Raw genomic sequence first — 21,227 nt, 5'->3', positions numbered from 1 at the left:
GACCCTCCGCACAGTATCCCACCCAGACCCATTCTCCTACATTTACTCCTTCCTCATGCACCTAACCTACGCATCCCTGAATACTATGGGTAATTTAACATAGCCACTTTACCTAACCTGTACATCTTTCGATTGTGGGTGGACACCAGAGCAACTGGAGGAAACTCACGCAGATTCACGGAGAATATGCAAATACCACATAAAGACATTTGCACGGGGCTGGAATCAAGCTCCAGTCCCTGGTACTATGAGGCAGCAGTGCTAACCACTGAGTCACTGGGCCGCTTCTCAATTTCCTCCTGACTATTAAGGGGCCTATATTTAATTCCAATGTGGTGATAATCGCTTTTCTTCTTTGCATTTCCATCCAAATACCTTCATTATACGTAATCCCAGGAATATCGTCCCTGAGTACAGCTGAACAAAATGCAACACCCCCTTTGCGCTTGCTTCCTTTCACTCCTTTCTCTAGCATCAGTACCCTGAAACATTAAGCTGTAAGACCTGTCCTTCCCTGAGACAAGTTTATGTAATACTTATGATATCCCTGTGCGATGTTTTCAACCATGCCTCGGGTTCATCAGCTTTACCTGTCAGTCCTCTTATATTGAAATAAGTGCAATTTAATTGATCAGTCTTATTTTTATCTCTGTCTTGCTCTTGCCTGCCTTGACTCTTTGACCTGCTCCTCTTTTCAATTGCACCAGCCTCAGTCATTTCTCTTTTCTCACTATTTTATTGCCCCATCTCCCCAGCCTTTACTGGTTGAAAACTCATGAGAAGCATGAGCAATCTACCCATCAGGATACCGGTCCCCTTCTCATTCAGCTGCAAACTATCCTTCTCATAAGGCTGTTTCTGCCTCAGACAAGATTCCAATGATCCAAAAATGTGACTCGCTGCCCACTGCACCAGCTCTATACTCACACGTTCATCTGCTCTAAACTCTTCTTCTCCTCTCACTCACACCTAGCACAGGGAGTGATCTATATATTACAATGCTAAAGGACCTATTTTCCAATCTCCTGCTCAATATCCTATATTCTGTTCACAAAACCGCCTCCCTTCTCTTCTGATATCATTGGTACAATGTGTATAATGTCACTCTCCCCTTTGAGTATATCGTGCACCCTCTACAAGACATCCTTGACCAGGGCAGCTACAGACCATTTTCATGTCTCGCTGTCGGTCACAGAAATGTCAGTCTGCACTCCCAGAAAGAGAGAGAGTCTCTATCACGATTAATTGCTTGGAACTGAACATATCTCTCATCACGGAATGGCTAATTTTGGTCCTAGAAATTTGGCTGTCAGCGCTACATTTTCCTGATAGTCCATCACACCATACATTTTCCAAAACAGCACACTTGTTTGAGATGCAGATAGCCACAGGAGACTCCTGCACTTCCTGTCTGCCTCTCCTACATGTCCTATCGGTAACCCATCCATTTGACTAGAACTGCAGTTTTCTACCTTCCTGAACTTCAATCCATCACCCCCTCATTGCCTCGAACTGCTGCTCCACCTGCTCCATATGACCCAATGGATTCACAACCAAACACACCTCTTGCAGGCCCAATCATCAGAAATATTGAAATTCTCGATAACCTCACACATCAAACAGGAAGAGCATGTTACTTTACTAAAGGCCATCTCTGGACCTTTATTTACAGATCCAGATCGTAGCACCATCTTATTGCTCGAAAAGCACTGCTCTCGGATAACTTCATACCTATGTTTTATATTTAAAGAAAACAAAAGACAGATCTCAGTAAAACATCAGAGTCTATTATAGATTTGCCAAAGGAATGTAAGATTTGTAAGTTTTTAAATCTTCAGAGCAAATACTCACTGATCAGTGAAATCATGATTCTCCATGATGTGAGCTGATCTGAAAGTGAGGTCTGCAAGTTCAACTGTTTGTCTGGTTTTCTTGGACAGAGCTCCGATTCCCAGAGATGTTTGTAATTTCACAATCGGTCAGCTGTGAAAGTTCATTGTTTGTTTTGTGTTTAACTCTCGATCCATTCTTGGACCTCCCTCGTGGTCTCTCCCGAAATTCCTGCTCTCTCCATTTCCACCCATTTAAAGTATGTTATTTCTGATTTTTCCTTTCAATTAAAAAAAAAGTTATCACTTATAAATATAATAATGAATGCTCCAAGAAATCGAGGGAAGAAAGGATCTGCTGTATGGATATGATTCTTTCTCATCCACCATTTTGAAAATTGGTTCAGGCGCAGGATTCACTCATCATTGGAAAGAAATGAACTCACGAAGGAAAGTCAAATTGGCTTTCTGCAAGGAGGTCTTGTCTCACAAACCTTATTGAGGAAGTGATAATGATGATTGAGGAAAGGCTGTGAATGTTGCCTCCATAGACACTACTAAACCATTTGACAAGGTCCCTCATGATAGGCTGGACCAGAAGATTAAGTCACATGGGATCCATGTTGAGTTGGAAAGTTGGATACAAAATTGGCTTGGTCGAATAAGCCAGACGATAATTTGGGAAAGTGTATTTTTCTGATGGGGTATCTGTGACTAGTTGTGTTCTGCAAGAGTCAGTTTTGAGATCATCTCTGTTTGTATATAGATGTATTTGGATGAAAATATAAGTGGTAGTAATTTTTCACTTCTGATTAGGACGTTTGCAGACGAGTTGAAAATTGGTGGAATTGTTTATGGAATAACTCCATGAAAGTCGGTATATTGTCATCAAGTCACCTTTTATTTACACTTGCATAATAAATGACATTCACCCAGCTAGTACACAGCCAATTCCTAGAATGAGTAGAAACCCTGAGACTCCTGTTTATATCTGTCCGTCGGAACTCCCTGATTTGATCAGGTTAACAGCCCTAATCAGGGAAATCATTTTCAATGAGTTGAACTGATTCAAACCACAACATTCATCCCCCTTTAAATCCTGCAGATAGGCATGTTCTTCATCCAGTAGTTTCTCCTCGGGCATTTTCACACCAGGTCTGGTTCTTCCAAGTCTGCCTAATCTGGAGTGATAATAGCCTGCCTCTTGCGCCCAGACTGTCTTGGCTGAAACTCATCATCTTCACATGGTAGCTGTGACATCTGCTGTGTCCATTTTATCCTGAGATGCTGTGCAATGAGAATGAATCCATGGGTTCTAACAGTTATGGATGTTCTGAGGGGCCAGGTATGTTTTGATTCTGCCTTGTTTGCACGTTTGTAGCTTTCATGTGGTCCACATACCTGTTCAGGATCAACTTTCCTACCCAAACGTTGTACGTCATGAAACCTGACCCCATATCCACCATGCCTTTTACACATGCAGGGACATTCCTTGGTGTCGAAACTAAACTTTGTCCCATGATGTAAATAGCCTCTCTGTTTTAGAGGGTCAAGTATTCAGCGTTGGCATTCCTGATGTTGTTTCACCACCCCCTCCCCTCCAGGTTTGGGAAGATCCGAATTAACCTGGTCCACAGTCTTCTCCACGTGAGATACTCTCCTGGAGTTGTCCCTGTAGATGTATAGGGTTGAGCCGGAATCAATAGGAATGGGGGCAGTTTGGTGTCGAGTGAAGCTGCAGGCTGTTTCTTCAAGCCTGCCTTCAAAGTTTGGACTGTGTTTCCACCTGACCACTGGGCGATGGATGGTATGGAACTGTCCTTATATACCAAACGTCATGCGACATGTGACATCCACCAGTAGCAGTGGTGGACTCTCCCTCTTTATGGGCATTTAAACGGGTATTGGATAGACATATGGAGGATAGTGGGATGGTGTAGGTTAGGTGGGCTTGGATCAGCACAACATCGAGGGCCAAAGGGCCTGTACTGCACTGTATTTTTCTAAATTCTATGTTCTATTAGGAAATACTCAGAATCCTTGTTGGTAAATGCTGGCCTGTTGTCTGTGACCAACACCTCATAGGGTCTGTATATGGCAAATGATACTTGCAGCTTGTCGGCCATCATCCTGTTATTGACAAATGAATTCTGTGCACATCCAAACACTATTAGTGGGTTTCCACTATGAGTAAAACATAAAGCCCATGAAAGGATGGCACAGTCGATCTTTGACCAAGTCCAGGATTCAGCCGGGCATTCTCATGAATGTGGAGGAGCTGTTGGCGGTTATATTTCATTGTCTTGTTGGCACTCTGGGCACGGCCCAGCAAACGTGACTATGTCAGCATTCAATCCTGGTCACCAGACATAAATTCTCGCCAACATCTTCATTCCTGGTGGAATTCAGCCAGTATCAGGTAATGACCTTTGCTTGGGACACCTGCTCTTGCTCCCCATAATAATATGCCGTGCTGTCTGACGATCAGGTCTCCCTGGGTCCAGAAAAGTTTCAGTTCTCGTTGTGATGGCACTTTTGGTGCCCCCATCACCACCAGCTGTTTTATTTTTGCCAGGATGAGATATTTTTGTATCCACAGTTTGATATTATCAGCAGTGACTGCAATCGTGTCCATAAAATTTAAAAGCAGAGTGGACACTTCCAGTAGTGGTAACATTAATCTGCAAGTGGGAGGCAACTCATGCATCCATATTAGCCACTTGACCTCCCAGACAGTGTTCCAAGTTGTAATTGTCTGCACTCAGAATAGGAGCCCACTGCTGAATCTGACCTGAAACTACAGGTGGCACAGCCTTGTCCTCTTTCAGTAGCCCGATCTATTATGTTACTATTGTGGTCCTTTACTGTGACAAATTTACAATCATAAAGTTATTGGTGGAACTTGCTCTCATCGTCAAACTTTTCTTCTCTACCTCAACTTATCTCTGTTCAGCATCAGCCAAAACACAGAAAGCATACACTATTGGACACTACTCTCTGTTAAGTCACCTATGAGCCAACACTACCGTGATACTATCCTGGGAAGCATCCGATTTCAGCCCTCCATCTCACTTGAGATTGTAGTCTGCCAACACCTTAGACAATGACAGCTGATTCTTCACATCCCTAAAGGCGATACCTCAGCTACAAGACCATTTTGCATGTTTGCACTTTTTCATTCGCGAACGTAAAAGTCCCAGAATAGGTGTCAGTTTACATATGACTTTTCCATAATAAGTCAAAAACCCAAGGAAAAACCAGTACATACTTGAGAGCCAGGGCACGTTTGATTGCCCTCACTTGATTTTCCAATGGATGTAATCTGGTCTTGTCGACTCTGTCAGCCAAGCAAGTCTGCTGAGGACCCAATTTCCAAGTTCTTTCAAGGCTCTTTATTGGTCTTCTCTGTTATTAGCACATCATCCAGTTAAATGTTGACATGGTAGACTTTGTAAAATATTTTCCATTATCCACTGGAAAATGACACAACTGATTAGACCCCCAAAAAGCAGTCTCATGTTTTGGTACAACCCCTTATGGGCAATATCTAATGTCCTCTAATTTTCTAATTGCAATCGAAGATACACATGTTTCTCATCCAGCTCCATGAAGGACAATGTGTACACGCCCACCAGTTGTGTAGATAACTCCAGTTTGCAAGGGATTGGGTATTTATGTTGCTGTGAAAAGCAGTTCACCATTTGTTTGCAATCGCCACAAGGCAAACCGATCTGTCGGGCTTCAGAATCGGTACGACCAGTTCTGCCCATTCCACAAACTGCATTGGTTTGATCATTCTTTCACTTTCCAGCCTGATTTCTCATACCCCTACTTTTGCACATAAAGTGCATGGCATTGGTCAGGCCTTGCAGAATTAAGAAATTGCTTCTTAGTCAATGCATAATGTGGTCTTGCCACTTTTCATAGTCCGTAGATATCCCTGACAAACGTCTGGTTATTTAATTGAGACTTCGATCTGGTGTCCATTTTCTCATCAAAAAATGCACAGCCAATCCAGTTGACTCTTTCCCAACCAATCTCACACCATCAGACATGTGCCTCAGTCTTTTACTATAATCAGTCTGTGGCAACTGAACCAATTGCTTTACATAAGATACTGGAACAAAGATTGTAGACGTAAATTGTTGGGGCTCTTCCACAAATGTAAGGATTGCGATTGGGGTACGTTTAAATGGTGAATTTTGGTTCCACAGCCACAGATATAGACACGTTGATATCAAATTCCAAGAGAACTGAGTAACCATTTAACTATTTGTTTGTTTTGATTGCTGCTAGTTTGGATATTGTGAAGCAATTTAAGTGTTCCAAACCAGCTCTTGTTGCACTTGATAGGGTGTGCATTCTCTTGGATAAAGTCTACGAGTTCTCTTACTTTATTCAGGCACAGTGGGACTCTTCGTGCTGACTTGAGTCTGCGTACTGGCTGTATTACAGTGGCCTGATGGACTGGATCCTCAAGAAAATTGTAATTGTTTCGTTGAGGCTTGACTTTGGTTGGGGTTTTGCTGTGGGCTGATCTCGCTTCCCTCTGCTCAGGACATGACCTGAATGAGGCCATGCAATTGCCTGCATTCAAATGGTGTTCCTGAATCTCAGCTGGCCTGGAGAGGGTGTCTTAGTTACATTGGTATACCTTGTAACTCATAAACTCCACTTGCCACATTTTCTAATGATAAAGACAATTATCGTGCCTGTTTGAAGTCCAAGGGGGCTTCAGCTCGTAGGTGCTTTTGCATGGTCACATCACTAATGCAACGCACATTGCCATAGAAGTAATTCCACAAAGGCTGGTATGCAGTCATCAAGTCATCTTTGATTTACACGCGGATAGCACATAGCACTGACCCAGCAAGCTCACAGCCAACTGCTGAAGTGAACAGAACCCCTGACTCGCCTGTTTATTTTCTTTAATATCCCTGCAATACTGCCATTCCGCAGTCGTGTTTATTTTCCCCAGCACCTGTGTTGTGTGAATGTAGTTGCAGGACAAAATGACAAATACCAGTTTTAATATTCCACCACCAGGAAAAACACACAAACAAAGCCTATTATCTTTTGTCAGCCAGGCGTCCCTGATTGGACCAGGTACACAGCCCCAATAAAGGAACTAATTCTTTGAGGTCCACTTGACTGACCTTGTTCCGATCACTACAGTGGGAAATGAGGAAGGATGTACAGCAGGATATAGATGAGTTGGAAGTTTGGGTGGAGAAATGGCAGACACATTTTCAGATTAAATTCCATGTGGGGTTGTATTTTGGGAGATCAAATGCTTTAGTTAAATATACAGCAAATGGCAGAATCCTTTGGAGCATAGATATAAGAGGAAGCTTGGTCTGCATGTCCATAGCTTCCTGAAAGTGGCAATACCAGTGGAAAAGATGCAAATTAGATGTATGATATACTTACCTTCATTGGATAGGACATTAACAGTTTGCAAGTCACGTATCAACTGTATAAACTTGAATACGGCCACATTTGGAGTATTTTGGGCAGTTCTGGTCACTGCACTTCATCGGAAGTCTGGGGAAATTTTGTAGGATGTTGTCAAGATAGCAATACATTAGTTATAAGGAGAAATTGGACATACTGATCGTTTTCATTTGAACGTCAGAGGCTGAGGGGGGGTCTGATCGAAGTATATAAAATTATGAGAGCTAAGGATAGCATGTGTAGTCAGTGTCTTATACCCAGCCTGGAAATGCCAAATACGAGAGCACATAGGTTTAAGATGATGGGAGTAAGTTTCAAGATGTGCAGATTTTTTTAAACAAAGAGGGAAATGTGCCGAGAATGTAATGTCGAGGGAGGTAGTAGAAGTAGATATAATAGCAATGTGGAAAATGCTTTTAGACAGACACCTGAAGAGGTGAAGGATAGTGGCTATGGACAATGTGAAAGCAGTTTGGAAAGGCACCATGGCCACCACATATATGGCAGGCTGGAGTCTGGTCCTGCGCTGTGCAGTTCGAACATCAATGTTGATTCCTCTATCAATGCTTTCTTGATGGCTTTTCAAAGTTGTACAACCACCCTCAAGGATTTACCATCCTGGTAAGTATAGTACTTTTAATCCTCCTCACTCTTTCGAAAGGTGCATTTTAGTCAAAATTGTTTTTCTTTGTCCTTGCTTTAAAAAGGCATCAGCTTATGTTTTTCTATATTACGTTTTATTTACCAATTGTCTATATGCTTAACTGGCCAATTTCACTATGCTCTTCTTTGTCATGATATCCACTTGTGTTGCCACTCTCAGGAAGCTCTGGACTTGCAACCCAAGATCCCTCTGTATATCAATGCTCCTGGGAGGCTAGCTGTTTACTGTATACTTTCTTTCTTTGTGCATTTAGCCTCTCAAAATGCATGACTTCACACTTGTTCACATTAAACTCCATATGCTGTTTCTCTGCCCAACCTTCCAACTAGTCTATTTCTTGCTGTATCCTTTAACAATGTTCCTTACTCTTCACAACTCCACCAATTTTTGTGTTGTCTGCAAAGATATTATTCAATCCATCGATATTTTCTTCAAATTATTTTTATGTATTTCAGACAACAGAGATCCCAGCAATGATCCTAGTGGAACCCCACTGATGACAGACTGCCAGTCAGACATTTCAGTACAAAAGTTGTGAATTTATTGTAAACCCTCAGAAAGCTCTAGTTACGCCAGATCAAGGGCAAAGTATTCAAATTTTCAGCACAGCTTAGGAGTTTTAATGAGTTGTATAGGTGATTTTATTAGAATGGTTCCAGAGATATAGGAAATTGGAAGGTAAGATTGAAGAAGTTGACATTGGAACAAAGGAGATTGGGTGTTGAGATGTTGTGCAAGGTTATGAGAGTTTTATATTAGATAAATATGAAAAAAGCTGTTCCTATTACTTAATTGTGCCAGGATTAGAGGAGAGAACTGCAGGATATTTGGTAAGGAATAAGGAGGAAAATATGAAGAGTAAAAAACTGAAATTCACCTGGAGATGCATGAAGGAAGCCCGAAACCCATATTTGACCATTGAGACAGGTTTGAGTCAGCAGGGTCTCTTGTTACCAGGGCAAGGCCATAAAAATGGCAGCCAACTTGCATAATGGGAGAGGGAGCAGTCTGGGTTTCAAGACACGAGTGACCATTGACTCTTTGACTTTATTGTCACTTTGCAACTGGGGTTGGAGAATTGAACTCAGCCAGAAGAGGGCAAAGACAGAAAGGAGAGAAATTTTGGAGAATTGTGACAGTTTGAAATCTCTCCAAAGGTACAAAAGAAACTGTATGGGATGGGTACTTACAGTTTTGTGGAAACAATAGGGGAAAGAATGTTCCAAAGAAACTATGCATGCCTGTTCTGAAATTCTGTTTTGTACCTTGAGTAGTGATTATTTTTAACCTCTTTTCACAGGGACATTAGAAGAAGAATTGAGATCAGAAAACTCAAAACACAATGTCATATCCAGATTTGACAGTATTGCTTGACAACAAACAGATCCTGGTTATTCTCGGCATTTGAATGTGAAAAGAGATACGTTTGCTCCATTTGCCTGTTCAAAACATTTCAAGCATCAATGTGACTGCGAGAAACCAAGACCCAAACACCTGAATGAAAATGTTCCAATGCATTGACTGTGAAAAGAACTTCGACTAGTTATCATTCCTGAATAAAAAAATTAACATTTTCAGCAGGAGCAAATGTACATTTGTACTTTGTGTGGACAAAATTTCAGCTCATCATCCAACCTAGAGAGTCACAGAGCCACCCAGACCATGGAGAGAGCATGGAAATGTGGGGACTGTGGGAATGGATTAAACTACCCATCTCAGTTAGAGATACAACTACGTCGTCACACTGGGGAGAGGCCGTTCAGCTGCTCGCAATGTGGGAAGTGTTTTCGAGAATCATCTAACCTGCTGAAACACCAGCAGCTTCACACGGGCAAGAGGCCGTTCACCTGCTCCGTGTGTGAGAAAGGATTCGCCCAATCCTCTCACCTACTGACACACCAACAAGTTCACACTGGGGAGAAGCCATACAGTTGCTCTAATTGTGTGAAGACATTTACCCGTTCGTCCAACCTTCTGAAGCATCAGCGAGTCCATACCGGAGAGAGGCCGTTCCCCTGCTTTATTTGTGGGAAGGGATTCACTCAGTCTTCTAACCTCCTGAATCACCAGCGGGTTCAGACTGGGGAGAATCCATTCACTTGTTCGATTTGTGGGAAGAGATTCTCTCAGTCCTTCCACCTGCTGACCCACCAGCGAGTTCACACCAATGAGAGACCTTTCAAATGCTCTGCCTGTGTGAAACCCTTTGCACGTTGATCAAACTTGAAGATGCACCAGCGAGTACACACTGGGGAGAGACCATTCACTTGCTCTGTATGTGAATACAGAGCAAGGGTAAAAAGGGAGGTAAGAGAGGAGGGGGAGGGGAGTTTTTGATAAGGGATACCATTACAGCTGTGCAGAAGGAGAATATTCCCAGAAATACATCTAGGGAAGTTATTTGGGTGATACTGAGATAAAAGAAAGGGATAATTACCTTATTGTGATTGTATTATAGACACCCCAATAGTCAGAGGGAAACTCAGAAACAAACTTGTAAGGAGATCTCCGCTATCTGTAAGAATAATAGGGAAGTTATGGTCTTGATTTTAACTTTCCAAACATAGACAGGGGCTGCCATAGTGTTAAAGGTTTAGATGGAGAGGAATTTCTTAAGTGCGTACAAGATAAATTTCTGATTCAGTATGTGGATATATCTACGAGAGATGGTGCAAACCTTGACCTCCTTTTGGGAAATAAGGCAGAGCAGGTGACTGAGGTGTCAATGGGGGAGTATTCTGGAGCCAGCGACCATATTGTATTCATTTTAAAATAGTGATGGAAAAGGATAGACCAGATCGAAAAGTTGTTCTAAATTAGAGAACGGCCAATTTTGATGGTATTAAGCAAGAACTTTCGCAAGCTGATTGCAGGCAGATGTTCGCAGGTAAAGGGACGGCTGGAAAATGGGAAGCCTTCAGAAAGGAGATAACAAGAATCCAGAGAAAGTATATTTCCTGTCAGAGTGAAAGGGAAGGCTGGTAGGTATAGGGAATGATGGATGACTAAAGAAATTGAGGGTTTGGTTAAGGAAAAGAAGGAAGCATATGTCAGGTATAGACAGGATAAAATTAAGGAGAATCCAAAGGATTTTTACAAATATATTAAGGACAAAAGGGGAACTCGGCAGAGAATAGGACTCTTCAAAGATAAGCAAGGCGGCCTTCATGTGGAGGCATAGAAAATGGGGGAGCTACTGAAGGAATATTTCCATTTGGGTAGCACGATGACACAATGGTTAGCACTGCTGCCTCACAGCGCCAGATTTGGGTTCAATTCCCGCCTCTGGCGACTGACTGTGAGGAGTTTACATGTTCTCCGTGTATCTGCAGGGGTTCCTCCGAATGCTCCGGTTTCTTCCCACAGTCCAAACATGATCAGGTTAGGTGAATTGGCCATGCTAAATTGCCCGTAGTGTTAGGTGAAGGGGTGAATGTAAGGGAATGGGTCTGGGTGGGTTGCGCTTCAGCGGGTTGCTGTGGACTTGTTGTGCCAAAGGGCCTGTTTCCACACTGTAATTAATCTAATCTGATATTTTCCATCAGTATTTACTGTGGAAAAGGATATGGAAGATATAGACTATAGGGAAATAGATGGTGACATCTTGCAAAATGTCCAGATTACATAGGAGAAAGTGCTGGATGCCTTGAAACAGTTAAAGGTGGATAAATCCCCAGGACCTGATCAGGTGTACCTGAGAAATTTGTGGGAAGCTAGAGAAGTGATATTTGTATTATCGATAGTCACAGGTGAGGTGCCCGAAGACTGGAAGTTAATTAACGTTGGTACCACTGTTTAAGAAGGACGGGAAAGACAAGCCAGGGAACTATAGACCAGTGAGCCTGACCTCAATGGTCGGCAAGTTGTTGGAGGGAACCCTGAGGGATAGGACGTGCATATATTTGGAAAGGCAAGGACTGATTCAGGATAGTCAGCATGGCTTTGTGCGTGGGAAATCATGTCTCACAAACTTGATTGAGGTTTTTGAAGAAGTAACAAAGGAGATTGATGAGGGCAGAGCAGTAGATGTGATCTATATGGACTTCAGGAAGGTGTTCGACAAGGTTCCCCATGGGAGACTGGTTAGCAAGGTTCGATCTCATGGAATACAGAAAGAACTATCCATTTGGAAAAAGAACTGGCTCAAAGGTAGAAGACAGAGGGTAGTGGTGGAGGGTTGTTTTTCAGACTTGAGGCCAGTGACCAGTGGAGTGCCACAAGAATTGGTGCTGGGCCCTCTACTTCTTGTCATTTACATAAATGATTTGGATGCAAGCATAAGAGGTACAGTTAGTAAGAGTGCAGATGACACCAAAATTGGAGGTGGAGTGAACAGCGAAGAGGGTTACCTCAGATTACAACAGGATCTGGACCAGAATGGCCAATGGGCTGAGAAGTGGCAGATGGAGTTTAATTCGGATAAATGCGAGGTGCTATATTTTGGGAAAGCAAATCTTAGCAGGACTTCTACACTTAATGGCAAGATTCTAGGGAGTGTAGCTGAAGAAAGAGACCTTGGAGTGCAAGTTCATAGCTCCTTGAAAGTGGAGTCAAAGGTAAGTAGGATAGTGAGGATGGCGTTTGGTATACTTTCCTTTATTGGTCAGAGTATTCAGTGCAGGTGGTGGGAGGTAATGTTCTGACTGTACAGGACATTGGTTAGGCCACTGTTGGAATATTGCATGCAATTCTGGTCTCCTTCCTATTGGAAAGATGTTTTAAAACTTAAAAGGGTTCAGAAAAGATTTACAAGGATGTTGCCAGGGTTGTAGGATTTGAGCTATAGGAAGAGGCTGAACAGGTTGGGTCTATTTTCCCTGGAGTGTCGGAGGCTGAAGGGTGACCTTTTTAGAGGTTTACAAAATTATGAGGGGGATGGATAGGATAAATAGGCAAAGTCTTCACATTGTGGTCAGGGAGTCCAGAACGAGAGGGCATAGGTTTAGGGTGAGAGGGGAAAGATATAAAAGACACCTGAGGGGCAACATTTTCACGCAGAGGTGGGTTCATGTATGGAATGAGCTGCCAGAGGAATTGGCAGAGCCTAGTACAATTGCAATGTTTAAAAGTCATTTGGATGGGTATATGAATTGGAAGGGTTTGGAGGGATATGGCCGGGTGCTGGCTGGTTGGACTAGATTGGATTGGGATATCTGGTCGGCATGGATGGGTTGGACCAAAGGATTTGTTTCCATGCTGTGTATCTCTGTGACTCTCTGACTCTAAATGGGATACTTGCCTTTATTAGCTGAGGTACAGAATTTAAGAGCAGGAAAATGTAAGTGCTGGAATTGTAAACAAAACTGTTCATTCAGCCACAGCTGGAGCATTTTATACAGGATTGGATCCACATTATAGGAGAGATGTGATTGTACTGTAGAGGGCGCACAGAATGTTCCAAGACGATGGCAGAATAATAACACTGTGCCTGAGCTTCTGACCCAGGACCATCGGCTTCTGTCTGCTTTCAGAGTCATACAGTCCAACAGGGCAGAGACAGGCTCTCTGACTGAAACTGGTCCAGGAACACAAACCGCAATTCCCTGCACTTGGCCCATACCTTCTAAACCTTTCCTGTCAATGTTTTTACCCAAATGCCTTTCAAATGTTGTTAATATACCACCTCAACCACCTCTCCTGGCAGCTCATTCAATATACTGACCATCCTCTGTGGAGAAACGTTGACCCTCAGGTTTCCTTTTATTCTTCCCCTCTTACCTTAAAGTGATGCACTTTCATCCTTGATTCCCGAACCCTGAGAAAAAAAAAACACTGAGTGCATTCACACTATCCATGCCTCTCATGATCTTCTCTACCTTGACAAGGTTCCACCCTCAATCTCCTATACTCTAAAGAAGAATCTCCTAGTTGGTCCAACCTCTCCCTATAATTCAGGCCCTTGAGTCCAGCCACCAGCCTTATAAATTTATTCAACACAAATTCCAGTTTAATAACATGCTTTCTACATCAAGTTGACCAAAACTAACACATTACTTCAAGTGCAGCCTCACCAACATCCTGTAGAACCAGAACATAACTTCTCAACACCTATCGTCAATGCACTGACTGATGAAGGTCAGTCTGCCAAAAGCCTTCTTCACTGCCCTGCCGACCTGTGACTCCATCTTCAGAGAACCATGCACCTGTACTCCAAACTCTGTCTGTTCCATCACACTCCTTAAAGCCCTACCATGAAACTCCTGCCTTGATTTGACTTTCCAATATTCAAAAAAAAACACTTGTCTATATTAAACTCCATTTGCTATTTCTCAGCTCACTTTCCCAGCTCATCAAGGTCCTGCTGCAATTTCTAGGAACCTTCCTTACTGTCCACAATACCTTCTATTTTAATGTCATCTGCAAACTTATTAACTGTGCCTTGTACATTCTAATCCAAATCTTGATATAAATGACAAACATCAATTAGCCCAGCACCGACCCCCGAGGCACTCCACCAGTCACAGAACTCCAGTCCAAGAAGCATTCTACCACTATTACCCGGTGCACAAACACTCATGACATCTATGACACATTTGGATATACAATTGGAATGACAAGCCATACCAGGCTATTGCTGAAATACTGCAAAAAGGACAGGAATACTTGGGTGGATATTGACCTGCAGCTGAGTGAATAGGCTATAGATTTTTTTTCTGTATTTGCTGCATAGAGAATCATAGAGTCCAACAGCATGGAGGCAGCTCCTTTGGCCCAAACTGGTCCATGCCGACAAAAATATACATCCACTCTAACCCCATTTCCCTGCACTTAGCCCATACCTTCTAAACCTTTCCTATCCATGTAGTTGTCCAAATGTTAATGCACCCACCTCAACCACTCCCGCTGTCAGCTTACTCCATGTACCTACCACCCTCCTGAACTTTAAACTAATCCCCTCTCGTCTTCAATTCCCCAAACCTGAGTGCATTCACCCTCGACATGCCTCACATGGTCTTATACACCTCTACAAGGTGCCCCCTCAGTCTCCTATGCTCTGAAGAAAAAAAAATCCGAGTTTGTCCAACCTCTCCCGATAACTCTGCCCATTTAGTCCAGGCAACAACCTGGTAAATTTCTTCTGCAGTCTTTCCAGTTTAATAATATAAAACCAGTGATGTGCTTCTGAGACTTTATCAAGCTGTAGTTCAGTCCGATTTATAATATTGTGTCCAATCTTTGGCCACACACCTCAGGAAGGACTTACTGGCACTGGAGCATGTCCAGTGGAGATTCACACGGATGATCCCTGGAATGGTCAGCCTAAAATATGATGATCGGCTGAGGATCCTATGATTGTATTCATTAGAGTTTAGAAGGTTGAGGGGAAATCAAAGAAGCTTAGAAGATAATACTTGGCTGAGAAAGGGTGGATGCTGGGAAGTTGTTTCCCTTCGACAGGGAGATTGGGACCCATGGGCACAGCTAAAAATAAGAGGGAGTCAATTTGTAATGGAAATGAGGAGACATTTCTTCAGCCAGAGAGGGGCGGGCCTGTGGAATTCTTTATCATGGAGTATGGTGGAGGCCGGGACGTTGGGTATCGTCAAGGCAGAGATTGATAACTTCTTGCTCTCGCAAGGAATTAAGGACTACAGGGGGAGTGCGGATATGTGGAGTTGAAACGCCCATCAGCCATGATTAACTGGCAGAGTGTTCTCGTTGGGCCGAATGGCCTTGCTTCCAATCCCATGTCTTTAGTCTTCTAACATCCTTCCAGTAACGGTGACGAAAATTTATCACAATACTCCAAGTACGGCCTCTCCAACAACCTGGACAAGTGCAATACACCTTCCCAATGTCTGCACTCAATGGCCTGGCTGATAAAGGACAGTGTGCCAAAAGCCTTCTTCACTGTCCAGATCTCTGTGACTCTATGATACCTCTTATCTGCAGACACACCACCCAGTTCACATTGGTCCACCTGAAGGAGCGACGCTCCGAAAGCGAGTATGCTTCCAATTAAATCTGTTGGACTATAACCTGGTGGTGTGTGATTTTTAACTTTGTACACCTGTTTTCTAAGCAGCAGAGGGTTTTCTCAATCTTTCCAAACCAGCCGGTGTGTTTTATAAGTGAACCCTAGGCAAACAAAGGTACTGCATTTGTTGCATGGCGCAGTGATTGCACAGTAGTTAGTGCTTTCTGGTGTGGCTGTAGCAATCGTGGTTAGAATCCGAGTCATGGCGCATTCCTTTTCGACGGAGTTTAAACTCTGCCACACCTGGCAAAAGAACACGCCATGGGAAGAATAAAGATATGTGATGGCAAAACCTGTTTGAAGCTTCTAAACCTAGCGCCCTCGCGCGTCTGTACCCCCTCTCAAACCTAACCCTTTTCTCATGTTTTCTTTTCCTCGTTCTAGATCACGAGAACTCATTTATTTTCATTCTTTCATTACATCTTTACTTTCATGCTACATCACCTAAGGGAACAGTTTACATTTATTTCCATATTTTTGCTTCCATGTGTGTTCTGCAATGATCGCTGTTCTTGGACGATGTGGCTCAATCCCACCGGCTGTGCAGTGAAACCAATCGATCTCTTTAGATGTGCGTGATATCCAGACAGATGAGCAGTGCACCGACAAACCGGTGGAGAGTTCAAGATCGAACTGCCAGGCATGTCCTCTGTTGAAATGTGCAGTCGCAATAGATAGACGATAATCCGAAATAGAAAAAATGTTGCAGCAAGTTAGCCCAGACAAAAATGTTATTGGCATAAGCAGTTTTCAGAAATGCCGACTTCAAAGCAGATGTGAGTGAATATGAGTCCTCATGTCGGAGAAACGCTCAAGGAGTTCTCCCCTTGAGTGAAGTTGTCTGGAGTTCAGGATGATTCTGTAGCAACCTGACAAGAAATTGCTGTCAGCACTGATAAAGAGTCATTGGACTTGAACACTATCTCTACTCTCTTCCACAGACGACACCAAATTTGTTGAGTTTTGACAGCAATTTCCATTTTCCAGCATCCGCGACTCTCTATTTTATGGTTCATAGTGAACACATAACATTAAAGAAAAACAGAAACTGCCGTGGATCAAAATGATGTGGAGATCAGATAACCGCTTCTTACTCACTTACGAGCTGAAATTATTTGTATTGGGCTTATAGAATATTTTAAACACCTCTATCGTTAAATTGTCCCATCTTCCCTTAGTCTGAAATCTAACTTAATTTGCAGCTGATTTCAATATTTTGCTCAAATCACGGATCTGTCAATGCGGTTTCTGCAACCTGAGGTCAAGGCCAGTTTGCGGGGCTGTTCTGTACCATCTAGGAAAAGAACATCACAGTCATAGAGTCACAGAGACACCGAGATGTACAGCACAGAAACAGACCCTTCGGTCCAATTCGTCCATGCTGACCAGATACCCAAAACTAATCTAGTGCGATTTGCCAGCACTTGGCCCATATCCCTCTAAACCCATCTTATTCATTTACCCGACCAGATACCTTTTAAATGCTGTAATTATACCACCCTCAACCACTTGCTCTGGCAGCTCATTCCATACACAGACCACTCTCTGCGTGAAAACGTTGCCCCTTAGGTCCCTTTTATATCTTACCCCTCTCACACTAAACCTATGCCCTCGAGTTCTAGACTCCTCTACCACAGGGAAAAGACCTTGTTTATTTATCCTATCCATGCCCCTTATGATTTTATAAACATCTGTGTTATCCTTAACCTTACTCTGCTAATTGGAGTAAGACCGTTCCACTATGCTTATCCCATCTGCCTTCCACAGACCACACATTGCCAGTGGTGTTCATGCTTGGTCACCTCTCATCCTCCGACTCCATGGAAAATAATTCCAGCCGGTTCAGCCTCTCCCTATAGCTCAAATCCTCCAATCCTGGTTACATCCTTGTAAACTTTTCAAGTTTTACAACACCAGGTTTCAAAGTTTCCGATAGGAAGCAGACCAGAGGTTACGCAATATTCCAAAAGTGGCCTCACCAATGTCCTGTACAGCCGCTACATGACCTCCCAACTCCTATATTCAATGCTCTGACTATACCAAACGCCTTCTTCACTATCCTATCTACATGCGACTCTACTTTCAGGGAACTAGCAACCTGCACTCCAAGTTCTCTTTGTTCAGCCACACGACCAAAAGCCTTACCATTAAGTGTATCAGTCTTGCTCTGATTTTATTTTCCAAAACGCAGCACCTCACATTTATCTAAAACAAATTCAATCTGCCACTTCAAAGTCCATTGAGCCATCTGATCAAGATCCCGTTTTGAGAAAAGTTTCTTCACTGTCCACTTCACCTCCAATTTAAGTGTCATCTACAAGCTTACTAACTCTCCCTCCTATGTTGACATCAAATAATTTATACAAATGACGAACAGCAATGATCTTTGAAATTAATGACGAGAAGCTGCGGCACACCACTGGCCTCCAGTCTGAAATGCAGTAATGATCAGAGGGCACACGACAACCTGGGGCAGTGTGGCATTCAACGGTAGGGAAACACATCCCTGAGTGGGCTCAAACCACCAACTTTTCAGTTAACAACCAAACACGCTCACTGATTGCGCCACAGAGTCCAGTTGTTGGCTAAATGGTTTCCTCTAATCTCAATAAAATCGTAGACGTCCGGTAACAGCGCTCGGGAAGTTGGTGCTTCCAATTGAACCTCTTGGACGAGAACCTCGTTTGTGAGTTTTAACTTTATCCACTCTAGTCCAACACCGGCATCTCCAAGTCATGACTACACTCTAGTTCTCATTCAGTCAATGTTGTATGTACTTTTGTATTACTTCCTGACCGACAGAAATGAACATTCTTTTGATGAGGCAGATCAATTCCTTTTATGGAAAATAAAGAACATGAAAACATGGGAAGGGTTCAAGCATGAACACCACTGGCAATGTGTGGTCTGTGGAAGGCAGATGGGATAAGCATAGTGGAACGGTCTTAATCCAATTAGCAGAGTAAGGTTAAGGATAACACAAGTAATGAAGCAAGTTTCTCTGTTAAGTGTTAGTATGACAGGATTGGGACCAAGAACATTTGGGACATGGCATTAAAATATCTAATTAGTAGGTGGTAGAGTCAGCTTGAGACAGAAGACTATTGTAATAGATGGAATAGCTAAATATCTATCATGATAGGTTAGTCTGGAATAGATGATCACTGTAGCAGAGCTGATAATAAATATCTAATCATGACATTAGGAAAACATTAAGTAGGGTCTGGAATGAAAAACCATCGTTGCAAGACTTAGCACTAAATATCTAACCGGGACGTTAGAATAACATTAAGTAGAATGTACAACTAAAGAGATAATGGGAACTAACATCACTGGTTTTTTGTGTAGCTCGAGTGAGGTACTTTGATTAATATATTTGGACATGCTGATTACCAAAGAAAAACATGATTAAAAAAAGATATAAAAATCCATGGACCCTGAGGTTTGGGGCAGTCGAGAATCTGATTTCTCAGTGTCATGGCTTTTTTGTTTGCAAATAAAAGACTTAATTCTTTAAGAACTCCTTTCGTCTCCTGGTGATTCTCTATATTTTCTCCACAACACTTTCAGCTATATTTTCATAAGGAATGTGTGAAAGGGGGAGAAAGCGTGGTCATCCCTCTGACTATTTTACGTAGCATTCGCCTCTGATTTCATTAATCAATTTTCCCAAGATTCTACTGACGAGTCATCGCCACTCGAAACGTAAGCTTGCTCTCTCTCAGTGAAAGCAGTCTGACCTGATGTGATCTCCAGCATTTATTATTTTCAATACTGTACCATCCATAGTCTGAGCTGGGAAACTCATCGACCATGGAAAAGCTGCTCCGAAATTGATTTGGTGGTTGTCTTTTTGTTTTCAGCTGATTCACTCAACTGGCCACTCTCTTGTGTCATAAACTTTCTATGATTGTGATCTACATAACGTTCCAGATTTTAGAACAGCTACTGCTGTGTGTCTCAGTGATAATGCAATGGTTTGTGTCCTGTATAGTGGACATAGCAAAAGACATTCTAAGAGAATGTTATAGACCCAAAATGTTTAATCTGCTTGTTTAGGAGTAATTAGAGGGTGGGGGAATCGGTGGATTATTCTTGGAAGAGTTGGTATGGACTTGTTGGGTTGAAGGGCCTGTTTCCATACTATCGGGAATCTACTCTAAAAAAGCCCTACTGCATCAATGTGGATTTCACCAGTGAGCTCAATTCCCCTCCCCAAACCTTATCCCCTTCCAAACTTCCAATGCGACACCGCCCTCATGACCTGTCCATCTTCCCTCCTACTTACCTGCTCCAGCATTTTCTCCAACCTATCACCATTACCCACACCTCCATCTACCTATCCGAGTCTCAGTTACCTTCCCCCCTGCCCCACCATGCTCCCATTTAACTCGTCACTGTCAAGGTTCCAGGCCACATTCCTGATGAAGTGCGTTTGCCCAAAACGTCGAATCCCAATGCCACTCTCACCCTGATGGCCACCTTTGTGTGTGGCTGCATCAAGCTGTGCATGGATCCCCGGTACGCTTACACCAAGTGTCAGTACATTCTGAAGTTCTACCTGTCCCTGGTGTTGCGAAGAATGGGCCTGGCCTCGCTGCAGAATGCTCCAAGTAGTTGGACCGTTCCGTATCACCTGTCCTTCCTGGAGAAATTTATGAAGAAAAACACATTTGACTGCAACTCCATCAGGAAGTGGTCAGCACATAGTGTCCTTGAGACCCTTTGGGAAAAGGAGAGGGCAGATCCTGTCGAACGGTTCCCTGGGCAGACTGTCAAAGTTATTTGGCAGAATGACGGATCGCCAGAACTTTCCAACAAGCACCAAGACATGGCTTGTCTGGTGGTGAGAAGGGCTCTGCCTGTGAGATCCTTTGTGCACGCCTGGACTCTCTGCCGCACCGCACGCTGCCCTTCGACGACACTGTCACACACCTTCTTCTGCAATGTGCCTCCGCAAACGAAGTCTGGAGAGGAATGCAGTGGTGTTTGTCGAGGTTCGTCCCATGCAGCGCCATGAAGCAAGACTCCGTGCTCGACGGCCTGTTCCCCAGGACGCACACCGAGACTAACATCAACTGTGCCTGGAGGATCATCAACTCGGTGAAGGACGCTCTCTGGACTATCCAAAACCTGTTGATCTTCCAGCTGAATGTGTTGACCCTGACTGAGTGTTGCAGACTGGCACATTCCAAGGTCCAGGACTACGTGTTGAGGGACGTGCTGAAGCTTGGGGCACCTGCCGCCAAGGTGCAGAGGGGAAAGACCACCGTGTAAGGTCTGTCTGCCTAAGAACAGGGAG

The 21,227-nt window shown here is 43.2% G+C and overlaps 1 pseudogene; it reads left to right on the top strand.

Annotated features, from left to right (window-relative positions):
* The first annotated feature begins 9,382 nt into the window (after positions 1-9,382).
* The window catches only part of LOC140455579 (uncharacterized), a 46,318-nt pseudogene continuing 34,473 nt past the window's right edge, over positions 9,383-21,227 (top strand).

The sequence above is a fragment of the Chiloscyllium punctatum genome, chromosome 30 (genome assembly GCF_047496795.1).
Source record: "Chiloscyllium punctatum isolate Juve2018m chromosome 30, sChiPun1.3, whole genome shotgun sequence".
Lineage (NCBI taxonomy): Eukaryota > Metazoa > Chordata > Chondrichthyes > Orectolobiformes > Hemiscylliidae > Chiloscyllium > Chiloscyllium punctatum.
Note: the sequence above shows the minus strand (reverse complement) of the source record. Positions and strands in the feature narration are given on the sequence as shown.